Here is an 18,996-nt window from a genome sequence, read left to right on the forward strand (position 1 = left end):
GTCACAGCAGTGCCCCTCGTTGTTTTGATTGTCCATGGCTCTGCTTCATATGGGGTGCAGAATTTTCCTCCAATTCTTCGCGCTCGAATCAGCACGGCATCCCCTGGGGCTAGCGCCCTTTCTCGTGCCCATCTTCTCCGCCTCGCCCTATCGTTTGTCTTTCTTCTCCTCTCTTGGGTGGCTGCAGGTATATACAGTTCAGGCAACCAGTTCTCTGCCATGGGTAACAGATCTCGTCGGGGTCCCGCAAACATCAAAGACCACGGGACTTTTGGGTGGTGCTGTGGGGTGTACTCCGATATTCCCTCAGGAAGTGTTGGAGAGCTCCTTCCGGGTCTGCGCCCTCTACCATAGCTATCCTCAGGATCGTGTTGACAGTCCACATGAATCATTCGGCCTCGCCGTTGGCCTGAGGCCACTGAGGTGTAACTCGATGGTGCTTTACCCCTAGGCGTTGTAAGAACTCTTTAAACTCGCTTCCTTGAAACGGTGGCCCATTGTCTGTCTTAATCATTTGGGGAATGCCAAACATTGCACAGGTCTTGCTGAGGATCGGCTGCACATTTGCAAAACTAGTGGACGGCGCCACTTCAACCACTGGGTATTTGGTGTAACTGTCTACCAGCACCACTGTCACTCTTCCATCAGGAAAACTACCAAAATCCAAACTGACCCAAGTCCAGGGTGCTGGAGAAGGTTCTTCCGTAATAACAGGTGCTGGGGTATCCGGCAGACTGGTTAACTGGCATGCCCGGCAGTTTCGTACGACAGTGTTAACTTTTTCCTCCATGTTGGGAAACCACACCTTTTCCCTCATTCAGGCTTTCATCCGTCTCGTTCCTTGATGCCCCTCGTGGGCCAGGTTGGTCGCTTGATCTTGGAGAGTCACCGGAATAACTACTCGGGATCCTCGGAGTATGAGACCATTGTTCGCTCTTCTGAGTTCATTGTGTACCTTCCAAAATTGTGCTAATCGCCCACGATCTGCTTCATTCCATCCACTAACGTTGCGCAGAAAGTTCTCCCATGATCCCGCTTCTATCGACTCTCTGGCTCTTTTCACCATTGCGTCATTATCATACTGAGCCACAATGTCGTCTGCCGCTAGCGCTTGGGGGCAAGACAGCTGGGACACCATATCCACAAATTCTTCTGTTAACACTTCCTGATCTAGCGCCATGTTTTCTTCCACCGGTGGATGTCGTGACAAGAAATCCGCCGGGTTCTTTGCCCCCGGTCGGTATACTAGATCCATTTGGTAATGCTGGACCTGGATGGCCCATCTTTCAATTCGAGGCGGCGGATGTGGCGCTGTGCCCTTAAACAGGGGTATTAACGGTTGATGATCCGTAACCATCCGGAATGGATGACCAGTGATGTATAGGTGGAAATGATTGCAGGCCCATTTCACTGCTAACGCTTCTCTCTCAATCTGCGAGTACCTCGCTTCGGTCTCTGTAAGGGCCTTGCTTGCGAATGCGAGGGGAACCCCCACTCCTGGCTCCGCCTCCTGTGTTAGCAGCGCGACTAGACCAACAAGGCTGGCATCCACCAATATCTCAGTCTGTCTTGCTGTGTCGAAATAGGCCATCGTTGTGCCATCCAATAACGCTGCTTTCACTTTGTCTAAGGCATCGGCTTCCGTCTTGGACCACTTCCAGGGATTTTCCTTTTTTGTCAGGTTCCGCAGCGGCTCAGCAATGGTAGCTAGCTGAGAGATAAATCGGACACAGTATTGTGCCATGCCCATGAAGCTTCTTACTTCTGACGCTGTTGGGGCAGGAGCACATTTGATGGCTGACGACTTCCGGGGGTCCACTTTGACTCCCTCCGAGTCAAACACATACCCAAAGAATTCTATGGACTGTTTAAAGAACTGGCACTTTTCTTTGTGGAGTGTGACTCCAAATTCGGCCAGCCTCCGAAGCGTAGCCTTCAGCCTCCTATGGTGTTCTTCACTGGTTTTTGAATGTATAAGTATGTCATCACTGACATTTAGCACTCCGTGCAACCCTGACAATATCTCCTTAATTGCATTTTGAAATATTTCTGCGGCTGAGGTTATACCAAAATTTAGTCTGTTATATCTTCTCAGGCCCAAGTGCGTTGAAAACGTTGTGATGTAGCGACTTTCCTCAGCCAGCTTTAGCTGATGGTAGCCGCGTTCAGATCTAGTTTGGAGAACCATTGGGCTCCATTCAGGTCCGTCAATATATCATCTACAGTGGGCGTGAGGTGCCTCTCTCTTTTGATCGCTTTATTAGGCATCCGCATATCAATACAGATCCGTATTTTGCCTGGTTGTCGGAGATTCTCGGCGATCACTATCGGGGAGACCCATGGTGTCGGCCCCGTTACCTTCTCTATTACTCCTTGCTCTTCTAGTTTCACCAGCTCTTGCTCGACTGTCGATCGGAGGTGGAACGGAATTCTACGATGCCTCAGTGCTATGGGCTGCACCGCCTTATCGATGTGTAGTTTGACTGGTGGTCTTTTGATGGTTCCCAGACCTTGAAATAGCGACGGAAACATCTGAAGGATTTCCTCTGTGTGCAGCGCTTTGACTGCATTTGCAAAGGCAATTAGCTTGAGATCTTCAGCTGTGTGACTTCCTACAAGCAAGTCCGCCTCTTTGTCAATCACATGGAACGTAGTTGTCACTTCCTGATCTTCTGCTTTGACTTGCACAGTCATTTTCCCCCGCAAGGGTAACGGTGTTTTGCGTTAGAACGTTAGAATACGAACTTTGGAGGGTACTAGTTGCGGTCTTGGTTTTAGTACCTTATAGTGTTGAATGCCCATCACATTGATCGTGGCCCCCGTGTCGATAACTCCAGTCACTGTCAATCCATCAATTTGAATTTGACACTTTGGTTGCGGTCTTAGCCTTCTCTTGAGCTCACTCATGAACGAGACGTAGTAGCACTCCTCTTCGTCCTCCGTTGATGAATCATCTAGCCGCTGTTGATAGCGTGATTGTGGTTTGTCTCTTCTCGAAGGCTGTGCATCATCTAGGGCAAGTTGCCTGATTGCTTTGGTTGTTGTTTTTCTTCCTGCTGTTCCTTGTCCTCGAAAACTTCCTCGAGTACCGCCTCTGCAGACACTGGCAAATTGGTTTTGTCCTCCGCATTTGGCGCATGCCTTGCCACGTGCTGGGCAGCCATCTTGACCATGTTCTTCATACCCGCAGTAACCACATGGTGCGTGGGGCGGCGTTCTGGTCGGCCATCTTCCCCGCCCTCCTCGACCACTGCTACGTACAGCGTTCTACTCTTTCAGTTTTCACTGTGACTCCAGTGCTTGCTGTCGGATTGAGGGCGGCTTCCGTCGCCGTCGCACGCGCATCTGACAATTCATGTGATCTTGCCAATATCAGTATTTCATCTAGTGTGATTCGGGGTTGTCTCAATATCAGTGTCCTTAGATGTTTATTTCTGCACCCTTGAATCAATTGCGCCGTCACTTCTTTCGTTTGGTCATCGTCCGGGCATGTGCTTATTAACTCCCTTAGGCGCACATGGAAGGTATCCATCGTCTCTCCTTCCCTCTGTCTTGACTGCCTAAATTTGAAATGCTCATAATGGGGGTTCAATTGCGGGTCAAAGTGCGCATTTAATACACGTACCGCAGCATCGTAATCCGTCGTGGTTCCCGTGTCCGGCAGGTGTGCGAATAATGTGTAGAGCTCATCACCACCAAAGTGTAATAGCAGAGACCTTTTTACCTCGTTATCCTTTTCTCTTGTTGCAGTAAAGTAGTTGTTCAACCGGCCCAGCCACACTGTCCATCTTGGTGCCGCCGTCCCCAGGTCAATCAGCTCACTGAACGGCGGTATTGGATGAATTTGTGAGTGTGGCGACTGCTGTACTACGGGCCGCACGGCCTGCTGTGCCACTGGCCCTGCTGTCGGCGCTGGGGGTGCTGGCTGCTGCGCCCCTCCTGCGGTTGCGTTGTTTTGGGTGTTCGACATTACTATTATTGTTCAGTTCGTCATGTGATGCAGTCTTCTTCCACCTCTCACTTGCTGCTGCCAATGCTTCTTTTCTGTCCTACTCTGTGTTCTGGCTCCTCAACTCTTCCACTCTGCTTTGCTCACTGCCACCATGAACCTGGGTCTCTTATTGTGCGCTGGCTATTGCACATTTATAAGCATTTATCTTTCTGATTGCTTGTGTGACTTCTATTACTGAGACTGTCTCCACTTTTCCTTTTGTGTCTACCAGCGTTTGTTTGATTTTCCGCTCGGCTGCGTTATCACTCTTGCATGCAGCCGGCCCTTTTATCGCCTTCTGGGGCTCTTCTCCACCCCTCCCGCTCGTTTCTCTGCCTCCGCGCTGCAGGGAAAACGTCTTCACGCGTCACCGACGCTGGGGCTGGCCTCGCGCTCCACTGCGCATGCGTGCACCTCGCTCTTCATTAGCTGGGCCTCGTCGGCGCTCGGCCTGTTCCTTGCCACGTCTTCTCCCGTTCCGGGCCTCACGTTTGCCGGTCCCTCACGCAGCCTTCCTCACGCTGCTTACCGGCTTCCAACGACATGGCGGCTTCACTCCCTTTCAGCCCTCGCGCAGACCGGCAGCCACGTTGCAGACGACTCCGGTAAGACCTTCCCACTCCTCCTTCGGGGCTCACAATAGACATCCCACCCTCGTCGCCAGTGTAAGGGAGTCAGGGGTCATGCATACGCGATGTGGGCGCTAATTAGAAAGGTACACAAGTAAATAAGGGACACTACACACTCAGGTCACTGGTATGGACCGGAAGCCACGAGCAGCCTCCGTCTGTTTATTTATAACCTTCTGGCCACGCCGAGCCATCGCGGAGTACGAGGAGAGAAGGACGTAATCGCGCGCCTATTCTTGAGCAAGAACTACAAGTACTGTTAAAGACCCAGCCATTGTCTATTTCCCTGATGAAGGGCATGCTATATAATGCCCGAAATGCATTGGATGCCTTATTATGACAATGTCTGATTTACAAACATGAGAATCATATTGAACGAACAACATGAAATGATGATGATAAATTCTTCTACAAATATAAAATAAATTTCATGAACAATTGAAACACTGGATTGAAAGTCTTCTTTGTGTGGGAAGACAAATATTTGTGTGCCCGGTAAGGGATGACACTAGAGATCCTCTAGTGCCACATCAGAGCTACATTGAAACATTGTCACTATAAAAATTCTCTGTCCGGCTGGGCATTGAATATATATAGCACCCAACAAGGTCTATATTGAATTTTTCTAAAATATTAATGCTTACTTAGGACCATTGTTTTCTAAATAATGCGTGTAAGACCTGACATTATTGGCGTGAGTCTCCCTTCCACTTTTGACAGATTGCCTCCTGATATGTTTTTGCCGGTTATTTGTTTTGGGCACTGTGCCACTGCTAATCAGTGCCACAGTGCAAGTGATTCCTATGTTAAATTGATATACTAATTGGTTATTCAAGGATTGGGTTATTTGATTTACTGTCATCCCCTATTACAGTGCGCCATGTGTGCCCAGGGCTTGTAGATCAAATGCTGCTGGTGGGCTTGCAGCACTGGTTGTGCCACCCACAGAAGGAGCTTGTAAAGTGTGTCTCAAGCCTGCCATTGCAAGGCCTGTGTGCAGTCTAGCACTGCCATGGCGACTTGCCCAAGTGCACCCACTTGCCAGTCCCCAAACCTTCCCTATGCTTCATATTAGACACCCCTATGGTAGGCCCAAGGGCAGGGTGCATTGTAAGTGTAAGGTAGGATATGCCCTGATGTATCTAGCATGTCCTAACAGTGAATTACAGCCATTTTTGTTTTTCACTATTGAAGGCTACCTGTTCTCCATAGGCCAGAATGGGCAGTTAGATTATTAAATTCTTATAATCCTAACGGACTCAGGGAACATGGTAGAAATTCGAATTTGGTATGCCTGAACTGAATAATAAAATACATATTTTAGTAAAGTTGGTTTTAATATCCTGCGTTTGAAAATACCACTTTTGGAAAGTAGGTATTTACTTGCCTAACTATCCAGGCCTGCCTCTGCTAGGTTATGTATTCCTTGTCTGGGTTTGTGAGTGATAGGGCTGGGGGATTCCAGGAGACAGGCTGGGGCAGCGTGAATAGAGAGATCTACAACTAGATGGGAGGGAGGAGTTTCACCTTGGACCTGAATAGGGCTGGGCCTTCCCTCTACAATGCTGGCTCCACCTCCTGTGACTTGTCTGATGTCTCTGCCCTGCACTGTGAAAGGAGAGGATGAATCATGTCAACAGAGTGCTCCAGAGCTGTATCTTCCCTCCCCTGTGCTGGCTCCACCTTCTGTGGGGCGGCTGATGTCTCTACCCTGCACAGTGAAAGGAAGAAGAGAGTCATGTAAACAAAGTGCTCAGGAACTGGTTTGGATTAGGCAGAGGCCTCTCTGCCTTCAGAGAACAAAGGATTTTGGGGTATAAATAGTGGGACCCCGATCCCAAGAAATTAGATCACTTCTGGAATAGGAAACCTTTCTGCCAAGGAGAAGAACCAAGGAAGCTGCAGGAGTTTGGACTGTCCCTCTGCCAGTGTGCTGTTTGCTCGGTTGGCCTGCAGTGGTTGCTTCATTGCCAAGGGAAAGGAGAAGGAACTTTGTAAAGGACTTTCATCTACAGAATATTCTCCAAGGGCTTGAACTGTGTTTGCTTCTTTCTGAAGTCTCAGGGCCAAAAGACTTCACCTCCAGCTCCCTCCTGAATTTCCGTGTTGGGAATTCTGACTCCAGTCACTTGCCTGCTGCTGGGAGCTGGAAGCGCGATGCATCGAGAAGAAGCGTGTCGCCGCCACAGCTGAAATTGTCGCATCGCCGGAGAAGCGAGCCTTCTCCACATCTCCCTGGAAGTGCGTGTTCATGGAAGCTGCCTGCTGTCGCATCATCAAAGGAGCGTGACGCCATTGAGAGAGTTGCCATCGCATCACCGGAGAAGCGTGTCGCAGGGCCTGTCTCGGCTCCAAAGTAAAAAGTCTTTGCAAGGCTGCCAGGGCGTCGTCGCACTGTCATCACATCGCCGCATCAAAGGGCGCCATCTTCTCGAATTGCAACCGGATCATCGCATCGCATCAAGGCGCCATCTTGTGCACTGCAACGGGCCGGTAGGCCGAGAATCTACGCATCACCTCTGCACCGGTAAGCCTCACGATGAGTCCCCTACTCTGCGCAAGCATTGAGGAAGGACGCAACCGTTCCCCCGGGTCACGGAACCAACACATCTCCCCTCCTGCGGGCCTTTTATTTACTTTGCGTTACGCATCCAGGTACTTTGTTGAGAACTTTGTCGCATTTACCATCAACTTGAAACTAAGAGACTTTAATCATCTTTTAAGCAATCTTAAGTGTAGTATTGTGGATTTCTGTCGTTTGTGGTCTTGTGTTAAGTCGATATAAAGAATACTTATTTTTATAAAACCTGTGGTGTGTCCATCTGTAGTGTTTTCATTGTATTACTGTATATATTCACAAATGATTAACACACTGCCTCTGAGATAAGCCTGTATGCTCGTGACAAGCTACCAAGGGGGTGAGCAGGGGTTGTTAAGGAGTGTAATCCCCTTATCCTGACTTAGAAGTAAGGGTCCCTATTTGGACAAAGGTGAATACCATTGTCAACTAGAGACCCCCAGATCTAACACCGCATATGCTCGCGATGAGAAAATACCAGTCCGCGTTGAGAAAGCTGCCACTCGAGTACAAATCTACTCAAGCGGCAGAAAATGACCACTTGCACTGTGCAAGATGCTGTTTGCAATGATTGCACAGTGTGGACAAGCATCCGGCATTGTACAATCAGTGTGAACAGCATTTTCCCTACCGCACTACGCAATTTGCGTAGCTACGGGTAGCGTGCGTAGTGCAAAGGGAAGGAGACACAAACGGGGAGACGAGGAAGACAATTCCAGATGACCGGCTGGGTAGGTGGTGGCCAAGGGGCCAGACTCCTCTATTGCTGCATAGGACAGTTCCACCGGGCATCGGCCAAGGTTGCTCAGGCTCCGCAGTAGGTATCTACATCAGTTGAATCAGTGAGTTACAGGATACATAGATATATCAGATAGAATCCAAACAATCGCAGAGGAGGGAGGAGGGGGAGGGAAGGGGACCAAACGGGGAGACGAGTAAAACAATGTTAGATGTCAGGCTAGGTAGGTGACGGCCAAGGGGCCAGACTCCTCTATAGCTGCATAGGACAGCTCCACCGGGCATCGGCCAAGGTTGTTCAGGCTCCGCTGAGGGTTTCGTATCACTGTAATTATTTGTGTACATATAGATATTGAGTTTCCTCCCTTGTATCTTTTTACTTCCACAGCCGAGAGACTTTGTGCTTGTATATACATATTGTGTATTGAAGGCCGTAGGGCCGCGCGCGTACTTCCTTCTGGATAGTAGGTCTTGACGCTAGGTTAAAGGCCGTCGGTTCCTGGGAACTCCTAGGGATTGACTATTGCTACACAGAACGAAGTGCGTCAAGAAACGTTGCGGACGGTCGTAGGGAATGGCATTCTCGAAGCTGAATGATTTGGAGGGGGCTCAAGTCCACAGATTCAAGCTGCAGCAACTCAGTCGTACCAAATGCTTCATATTCCAACTGTTTGTATTGTTTTTGACTGCTTCTGCATTATTGGCGGGTGGGGTGTATTACACGATGTCTTATTTCTTACCTGCTACACCTACTCCTACTCCTTACCCTAACCTTACCTCTACTGCTTCTCCCCATTCCTTTCACATGTTACCGGAACACGAGCAGGCTAGACGTGTAGAATTCCGCAACAATTCCTTTATTCAGCTCCTTCATCAGCATCAGTTAGTGGTTAACACTACTAATTGTTGGGTGTGTGGGTTGATGCCACATACTACGGATAAGGGAATTCCATATCTGGTGTTACCGTATAGTTCCCAAGGGTCAGCTCGAGCATTTCAAACAATGTTTCGAAGCGCACTGGGTTTCCACCCCATTCGAGAACCACGTTCCCCCTACTCTGGTCCTACCTCGTATCAAAAACCTTTGTCGATAGCAATAGAGGATTTAGATAGTGAGATCTATGATCCTTCGCTTATTCCCGAAGAAGAGGTACAGGCCTATAGAGTCCTAAGTAGAGGTGAATATAGTGTGTTCACTAGCGAGAAGCAGCTTAAAAGCTCGCCTCCTATATGGGTCGTACCCCACACTGGTAATTTTTGTCTTATGGGTCGTGGCCGAAGATCGCAAGCCCGACTTGGAGCGAGTGCTTGCACTGAAAATTACATTCTGCCGATGTCCTCGTCCCCTGTGTTTCTGGCTGCCAAGGGTACATACTTTATCTGTTATGATCGTGCATACACATGGTTGCCCGCAGACTTCATGGGCTCATGTTTTATTGCAAATTTGTTGCCTCCGACGTTCACTGTAGATGCCGATTATCATAAGACTAGAGTTGTGCGAGGCGTAATTAGTGAAGAGGATACTGCCGGTCAAGAGGCAGGAGACTTTTTCAAGGGTTTCCTCCCGTTTTGGGGACCTATGGTCAATAGTAGGAACCTGAGACAGTTGACTCGAGTGGTAGAATCGACGGCTAATATTACTGCCAGTGCCCTTGGTAATATCACCACAGAACTTCAGGCGGAGAGACTTATGACATTACAAAACCGTATGGTTTTAGATGTCATTTTAGCAGATCGCGGTGGGGTATGTAAGGTGATCCATTCGAGCTGCTGCATTTTCATTCCAGATAATGCTCCTACTGTCTATCAAGCCATCTCGAGGTTGCATAAGATCTCCGAATCCATACACGTGGATGTAGGGGATTGGACGCTACTTGGATGGTTTTGGGGCCTGATGTCGACTTGGGGTTGGAAAATTCTGATGATCATTGGAGTTGTGGTAGTGTTCCTGTTCACGTGTTGCCTTTGTGTGCAGTGTGGTCCTGCCTTATGTGGCCTCTGTGCTACGACGTGTATGAGACAACCATCTGCTACCAAGGGGACTCGGTTGGACAGAGCTATGCTACAGCAACATCTCGATGGTCTGATGAATATCGAATATGATTCTGACTAGTGCTTGCCTACATGAGGGCAAAAGGAGCGTCTGAGGTTCCGTGACGATTGTAAGTGGTGTTTTTAACTCGCACGAACATGGTCGAGTCTGGTATCTATGAACCGCAAATGATGAGTTTAGTAAGTGTGCGCAGTTTCGCTGTGCTAACTTAAACCGTTCGTTTGTTATGTGGGTTTTTCATCTGTACCCACGGGTTCCATCTTAGATACGGCATCCATTTTGTCTCTTGCCCTCAAGTAGCCAGCGAACGGACGTTGTCCGCTTCGCGACCCTGGGACTCCCAAGATATTTGCGGAAGACACATGTTCTTTGTAAGTGTCTTTATGACGAGGGGGATGCTACTGTAAGGCAGATGGCGCCGCTCGAGGCTCATCTTGCCGCACGGACTTATTGTCTCAGCCGTGCATCTCATTAGGCACGTCCCTTTGATGCCTGTATCTCGTGTTTCCCGATACCTCCCCTTTTTCACCCTTTCCGATCTCCCCACTGTCTCCGTCTTCCTCTGCACTTGTCTTTGTTCCTATTTCGATCTATTTTACTGCTGATTGGAATTTGCTAATGGTGGGAAGATGGTTTTTACAGTTGGGAACCGCCAAATGTTTCCGCACTTATGTTCCGGACCTGATGTGTTTCAAAGTGACCAGAGTGACCCCTCTGGGGGATAATTGTGGGAACCGGGTTGTAAACTTTTGTGCTCAATGTAATCCTATGGGTAAAAACTGTATAAAAGGAGCGATCCACAGAACCAATTTGAAGCAGTCTCCCCAAGTTGCACGTGGTGTACTTGTCGTGATCTCTGTGTTCCCTGCAGCAAATAAACCTTGAATCTTTGACGCCGAAGGAAATGTCCCGTGTCTCTGTGACTTGTACGCCGGAGCAGGTTACCCACGAAGGTTTCAGGTGTTGTGCCCTGGCACCGCTGGGTCTTAAAGAACCCAGTCCTTCAAGGGTATCTACATCAGTTGAAACAGGGAGTTACAGGATACATAGTTACAGCAGTTAGCATTAAGAGAATCAGAGAAGAGGGGGAGGGAACGAGACCAAAATGGGGAGACACGGAAAACATTGTCAAATGTTCGACTGGGTAGGTGATGGCCGAGTGCCCAGACTCCTCTATAGCTGCATAGTACAGCTCCATCGGGCATCCGCCAACGGTGTTCGGGCTCCGCAGTAGGTATCCACATCTGTTAAATCTGCAGGTAAGTGCAAAACAGTATCCCTTTCTTCCCATGGGACATCATCCAAGATCAGACTCATTAGATGACGCAAGGAGAGATCTAAGGAGGAGGAAAAGGAAATGGCTACCTGGAGGAGGGTGATGTAGAATCATCTTTCTCAGTGGGGGGTTATGTGCAACCACAAGGCACCAGGCACACAGGAGGCAGATGGGACGCTGTGCAAGCTGTATGGGATCCTGCTGATACATTGCATCAAATGCTGCTAGAGAGACCTAGTCAGATAAGGTATGACCTCAACATGTGCTGTCACCGGTGGAGCTTTAATGCATGTGTTGTGAGGTCTGTCCCTCTGTTCCCCTCATTGGTGTGTAGCTTTTGTTATTTCACCCTTAGGGAGAGGATTGAACTGCCCCAGTTTTTCCTTTTGGGCCCCAGTCTTGTAGTTGCTCTGTCCCTCTTTATTATCAACCTTGCACGCCATCTCTGGCACTCGTGGAGTTATTGAAGCCTGTGGTTGTCTCAAACGTCTGCCATTTTGAAGTCAGGCAGGTCGCTGCCCACTGCCGTCTGTATCAGTGTCCCAGGGGCCTCCTACAAGTCCACCCATATCGGGGTCAGTCCTCCGCAATTCCCGCACACCAGAGCCCCTTAACCACCGTCTTCATCTTAGTCTCTAGCTGGCAAGGGTGCCCAGATCCGCACCGTCCACGACCTCACCGCACCACGCGTCTCACAAAATGGCAGCTCGATCTTCCCGACGATCAAATTGCCATCCCATCAATCCTTAATTCCATTCAGTCGATGTTCCTACCATAGGCACCAGAACCCCCTCCGTGATGCGAGTCTGTGAGCGCTGCTCTACTCCTCCGTTGCCGCAGATGCTGCCTTGATACCTCCACACAGGTATGCCCTCCTCAAACTCCGTCATAAATTTTATCTGAGCAGTGACCGCTGCTGACGGCTACTTGCGCAAAGGCTAAGAGCCAAGATGTTAGCTGCGGCGATCGCCTCGATTAGATGGCCTTCCGGGGAGAAAGTGCATTCAGACTTGCAAAAAGTGGAAACATTTAATACTTTTTATCAGACCTTGTACTCCAACACTGACTCTCCATATCAAAAGGCCCACCTTATTATTAAAGACAGCCCAGTAACCCTCCTCCCGAAAACAATTGCAACCAAACTTGACTAGCCAATACAAATTGAGAAGGTGGTCACAGCAATTGCTCACCTAAAATTGCACAAAGCGCCGGCTCCTGATGATTTCCTGGCACAATTCTATAAGGCCTTCTGCTAGGAATTGGTGTCGCTCCTAACGAGGTTGTTTAACTCCTTCCTAGACACAGGTTCACTCACAGAGTCCCTGGTGAAGCCTCGATATCAGTGATCCTCAAGCCCTCCAAAGATCTCAGCGAATGTGGGTCCCACCGACCTATTTCCTTACTCAACATTGATGCGAAACTCTTGCCTGGATTTTGGCAGCCGGCTAAATCCACTGTTGGCTGATCTTGTGGACCCGACCAAGCAGGTTTTGTACCCACACACCAGGGGGTCGATAACACCAAAAGACTGCTCTACCTCATGGCCGGTATCCATAGATCGTGTAAAGATGTACTTCTCCTGTCCATTGACACTGATAAAGCGTTTGACAGAGTGCACTGGCTATATCTCTTTGATACACTATGCCATTTTGGGTTTTAGGAAAAGTTAATAAAGTGGGTTAGTTGCATTTATCATGCCCCAAAAGCATTTGTCCGAGTGAACGGGATGTCGTCCAACTTGTTTCTGATTTCCCGTGGCACGAGGCAGGGCTGCCCGCTGTCTCTCCTACTTTTTGCACTCTACATAGAGCCGCTGGCATAAAGTATCCAGGATGACCCACGGATAGAGGGCATCGGATTTGGGAAGACACCCATAAAATCAGTCTCTGTGCAGATGATGTGATTCTCTCGATGACAAAACCCACTAACTTTTTTGCCTGTGTTGTTGGATGAGTTAGAGAGCTTTGGGAAGACCGCAGGTTTCAAAGTCAACCTAAACAAGTAACAGATCCTAAATCTCTTGTTGCCCCTTGCCCATGAAGAGAGTCTTCAGAGCAAATTCCCGCTGTCCTAGGCGGACCAATCCATACCTTATCTGACCGTTCTGCTTGCCCCATCTATACCGAAGACCCTGACATTGAATTATGTGTCCACTTTGAACCAAATGGTTAAGGCCCTAGACATGTGGACTCGCCTAAAGCTGGCTTGGTTTGGGTGGATTGCGACCGTCAAGATGATGGTGCTTCTGCACATTCTTTACATTTTTCAAATGCTGCTGTTGGTTCCGCCACCGAAGGCTCTTCATACTCTACAACTTGCAATTAATATATTTGTTTTGGGGGGGGGAGATCGCAATTATCAATCGCTCAAATGATGCAACCCAAGTGAGAGAGCGGGGTGGGAATGCCACTAGTCCACAGATACCTACAAACAGCGCACCTCCGCTACATAGTTGAATGGAACCTCCCTCTCTCCAAAAAATACTGGTCCTTCATGGACCAAACAGTGGCATGAGCAAATATCTGGCAAGAAGTCTGTCTCCGAAGCAAACACAGAGCGTGGGGATTGTACTTCTTCCCAGTAACCTCATCAACTCTAAAAGTTTGGGATACAGTAGCCGGTAAGAAGGGCTGAAGAACATTCCCTTCTCCAATGTCCTCAATAGTAGACAACCCCTTCTTCCCCCCTTGACGCAATTCGAAAATGTTCCAGAGATGGAGAGAACAAGGGTGTAAACAAGTTGGCTCCCTATTTTACCCCAGTAAAATCATTCCTTTCGAACAATTAATGTAGGACTGTGCTCTTCCACAGGCTTATGTATTCCATTACCTCCAATTGCGTTACTGGGTCACCTCTCCGGAATATCATGCAAGGGCTTCACGACCACTCACGGTCTTTGAAAAGTAGCTGAAGAGCAAACATTATGACAAACACCTCATTTCTGAGCTTTATGCAATGCTCTCCACAGGAAAAGAGGGAGGGCGAACCTAAGGATAGCTTTGATGGGAGAAGGAGTTGGGTTGGGCGCTCTCTGGTAAAGAATGGGCAGACATGCACCATAGAGCACACCACACGGCGCACAGCACTGCAGGGACAGAATCGGACTACAAAGGGATAACATTGGTATCTTACTCCGACCCACATTCATAGCTGGGATAAAGGACGCTCAGAGAGATGCTGGAGGGGATGTGGCTTAGCGGACTCTCTGGTGCATTTGCTATGGCATTGCCCAAGGCTGGTTCGCTTCTTTGAGCAGGTTTTGGATGACATGAACAAAGCATTGGACACCACACACCCACACTCCCACGCTTCCAATCCCAGCATATCTTATCTTGGGGCTGCCAAACCCTTTAACTTTCCCCCTTTACTCTCTGAACACTAGCGTTGTTGGCAGTGTGTCAAGTAATCCTGCCCGATGGGGCACCTGGAATATCCCAGACCACACTACATGGATACACAAACTTTGATTGACACTGGCAATGGAACGCATGTCCTTAGTTGTGGAGCACAAGGGCAAGACTTATGCCGAGCGCTGGGCCCCTTTCTTCAGATCCTCTCGACAGAATTACGAGAGATCATATGCCCCAAATACTCACAAATACTGCGACTACTCCAGGGGTGTGGGACGAAGTCGGAATCAACCCCATGGACGGAGAACGCAGAACAACGCATGTCTTAATTAGCACGCACGTTTCCAATGGCTTAGAAGAATAGGCGACTGTTGCGGGGATTGGGAGGTAGGGGTGGGGGGTGGGGGGGGGCGACGATCGGAATGTTGTCCCTTTGTTATCATAGGTTGTATTGTTTTGATTCTGTATAATACTATCCCAATATCACTGCCAGCCTCCGGGTTGTAGGTGCTAAGCTGTGTAGAGCCTCATCCTTGAATATACAGTGCTAACCAATGGTTGTAGGCACTCAGGGCCAGATGTATGATGGGTTTGCATGCGCAAACGTGTTTGCAAACCAGTTTGCACATGCAAAAACCATTAGGGGTATGTACAATACCTAAATAGCAAGTCGCAATTTATTTGCGACTCGCTATTTTGGTATTGCGAGTCGCTAATAGCGAGCACAGCCCCATGTACAAAGGTTTTGCGGTTGTTTTTGCGGGCGCAAAACTCTTGCAAATTATCACCCTCTTCAAGAGGGTCGGTAATGGGGTCACAAAAGGGAAGGGGTCCGCAGGGGACCCCTTCCTCTTTGCAAACGCAGAGGGAAACAACTTTTATGGGCAGGCAGTGGTCCGACCACTGCCTGCCCTTTAAAAAATTAAACGAAAACATTTTATTTTATTTTTTTAAATACATTCCATTTTCCTTTAAGGAAAACGGGCTGCATACATTTTTTTGAAAAACTGCTTTATTTAAAAACAGTCTCAGACATGGTGATCTGCTGAGCCCAGCAGGCCACCATACCTCGGAGGGCCTGCCATTCCCAATGGGGTCCCAAATTGCAAGAGGCTCATTAATATTCATGAGCCTCTCTATTCGCGACCCCATTGGGATTCGCAAAACAGTGTAATAACACTGTTGTACATGCATAATAGCGCTTGGCAAATTGCAAGTCGCAAAAAACTTGCAATTTTCGAAGCACTATTTTGAGCGTCGGACATCTGGCCCTCAGCTGTGTAAGAAGCTATGAATCTCCTTGAATAAACAGTATGGTTCCAAAAAAACAGGAGTGCACCAAAGTCCAATTTGCAAGAGTCAATAGATCAACTGGGCCCACGTGATCTCTGGGAGGCCACAGGGACATACAACAGCTTCTACCTGCTTGTCAACAAAACGGTCAAAAGGGTGTCCTTAGCAGAGGACAAAGCAGTGCCATCGGGAAGGGCGCACGGATGGTTCTCTCTGCACAGCTACCCCAGGGCCACTCCACAATCTTATCTAGGTGCAGGGTTCACTAAAGTAATCAAAGACAATTATCTTCTGCACAGACATGGTATCCTTCCATCTCTGTTCCATTCACCAGCATGGGAGTGCCCACAGGCAGGCTTCAGTTGCTGTCCAAATGTGGGAAACTAATATACAGACGCGGACTACTGCTGCAGCCCCTCTCAATGCCACAGGAATAAGGACTCGCAGGCAGTGCAAGCATGCTTTGCTGGCAGAGATGTTAAGTGAAGCTGCCGCCTTGTACGATTCCTGAGCATTACTGAAAAGAAACAAAGGGGCAGATTTACAAGCCCCTTGCGCCTCTTTTACGCCGCCGTTGCGTCACTTATGTGACACAGCAGCAGCTCCATGGTGCGGGGTATTTACAACGTGACGCATCTGGGAGATGCATCACGTTGTAAAGCCCTGCGCCAGAAGTACGTGTTGCAGTGCAAGGGGGGTGGGGGGGGGGGGGCGTTCCGGCGCAGGAACGCCGCCTAAAAGTGGCTGAGTGAAATCTACAAGATTTCACTCAGTCACTTTTGAGCCTTTTGAGCCCATGCTGCGTCAAAACCCTGCGCCTGCTTGAAGAAGGCGTAAGGATTGACGCAGCATTGCAAAGATAGGGCCCCCCAGAGCATTGCGGGAGCTGCGTTGCGCTTGCGACGCAACTCCAGCAATGCGCCACCTTTACGGCACATATGCGTCACGCATCTGTGCCGTTTTTGTCCCATAGTGCGCCGCATCGTAAATGCGGCGCATCCACAGTGGCGGAGCCCTGACAGACAATAACTGGTGGATCCCTGCTGATATGCAGGGATGCGCCAGTTATTGTAAATCTGCCCCTAAATACCAGTGACAAGTCTTTGCTGAATAGATTACTGAGCAATGGATGATCATGTAAATGTTTTACTTGGTCAAACATTGAAATCACAGGTTTCTAGACTGTCTCAGAAAGGATAATGATCCACAGTTTGAAGGAGCTTCCCAATTATTTGCTAATTTGCACACTCAATGGAATCTTAAAAACTGCCTGGTGTTGCTACCGTCCCTGCCAGCTGCAGTCAAAGCCTAAACGATGCATTTCTTATTTGGTCACACATTGAAATCACAGGACGCTAAAATAACTTGGAAGGATAATGACCCACCGTCTAAAGGAGCTCCTCAATTATTTGCTACATTTGCACATTCAATTGGATTTTATAATCTGCCTGGTTTTGCAGACCGGTCCCTGCCAGCTGCAGTCAGAGTATAAACGCTGCTGACTTTGCACATTGGTTTTTGTAGTTTATACAGAATCTTATGGTCTCACGGTCTCTTAATCTCAATAATTATAGCTGCTAAAGAAACGGTTTTACCTCATAAATTTGAACTGATTTTGCTCTTTTTATTTGCAGAATGAGTTCATAAGTTGCTGACTTTGCACGTCGGTTTGTTGTCCTTACTGAACTTTATGGTCCGATGGTGCCTTTATTTTAACAGTTTTAGATGCTAAAAGCAGGCTTTACCTTTAGCAAACTATCTTCATACTGTCTTAGCCACATGAGGTTTGCACGCAGAGCACCATTGTGCTTTGAATATTGGAACACTACTGAACTGTAAACTTTGGTCTTCAATCATGGTCGACTATTCTGAGCGATTGATTGTGAACTGTTCTGATTATTGTGGTAGTTTTAAATATTAACCCAAATAAGGATCCAACAGGTACATGCATCAAACTCGGCATTTGCGATTCCTTAATTGCGATTTTTAAGGAATCGCAATTAAGGAATTGCAAATGCCTATGCATCAAGAAATCGCTAAATAAATTGCGATTTCTTAGAATTCCTTAATTGCGATTAGCATTTTGCGAATCGCAATTAAGGAATCCCTTCCCATTCATTCCTATGGGCCTAGAGGCCCATAGGAATGAATGGGAAGACAATCTCAATTTGCGATTCGCAATTAGCTAATCGCAAATTGAGATTGCGATTTCAAGGGTGCAGGGGTGTCCAAAGGACACCCTGTTGCACCCCTGAAATCAAACAATGCACATATGTTGTGTACACACATGCCCTAAGGGCATGTGTGTGCACAACATGAAAGTTAAAAAAATGCAAAAAATTGCTTTTTTCTAACATTTCGCAAAATTACCATGAGGTCCAACCTCATGGTAATTTTTTCTCTCTAATTGCAAATTCGCAATTTTTTTTAGTTTCATGCATTGCTTTTGAGGAATCGCAAATTTGCGATTCCTTAAAAGCAATCGCACTTGAAAAAATCGCTAAAATAGCGATTTATTCACTTTTCAGTTGATGCATCCCAAATAGTGATTTGGGAATCGCAAACGGCCGAATTTTGCGATTCGCACCGTTTGCGATTCCCAAATTGCTTGATGCATGTGCCTGTTAGTTACTTACCTTGCTAATAGTGACTCTCAGAGGGGGGCGTGGCTTGCGCGCCGGCGATCGAGGACGTGTTCTCCGTGAGCTCCGCTTCGGACATTCCGCGGATGCCGTGAGACACCGTCGAAACCGCTTGTCGAGCGGTTTTCTTCACAGCTATTAACATCGGAAGGTGGGGACTCCGCAATGAAGCATTTTACTGGCCGGAGAGAGCTCATTTGCAGTGACAATTTGCTTTGGTAAATATTCCTTCGCTGCGCAACGCGAACGGCCGCCATTTTGTATGCTGCCGATCCGGCTTATCTCTCTGCAATATTCCTGCTCTTCCCCCATGCGCTCTGGCGCTAATGTGGCAATATTACTACATACCACCCTACTTCACTCATGAGTTGCTGTGGTCTACTTTTCACTGTTGATGCCACTACCGCTTTTCATTTTAAAAGCGCAATTTTTTTCTCTGAGGTGGA

Source organism: Lissotriton vulgaris, chromosome 10 (assembly GCF_964263255.1).
Source record: "Lissotriton vulgaris chromosome 10, aLisVul1.2, whole genome shotgun sequence".
Lineage (NCBI taxonomy): Eukaryota > Metazoa > Chordata > Amphibia > Caudata > Salamandridae > Lissotriton > Lissotriton vulgaris.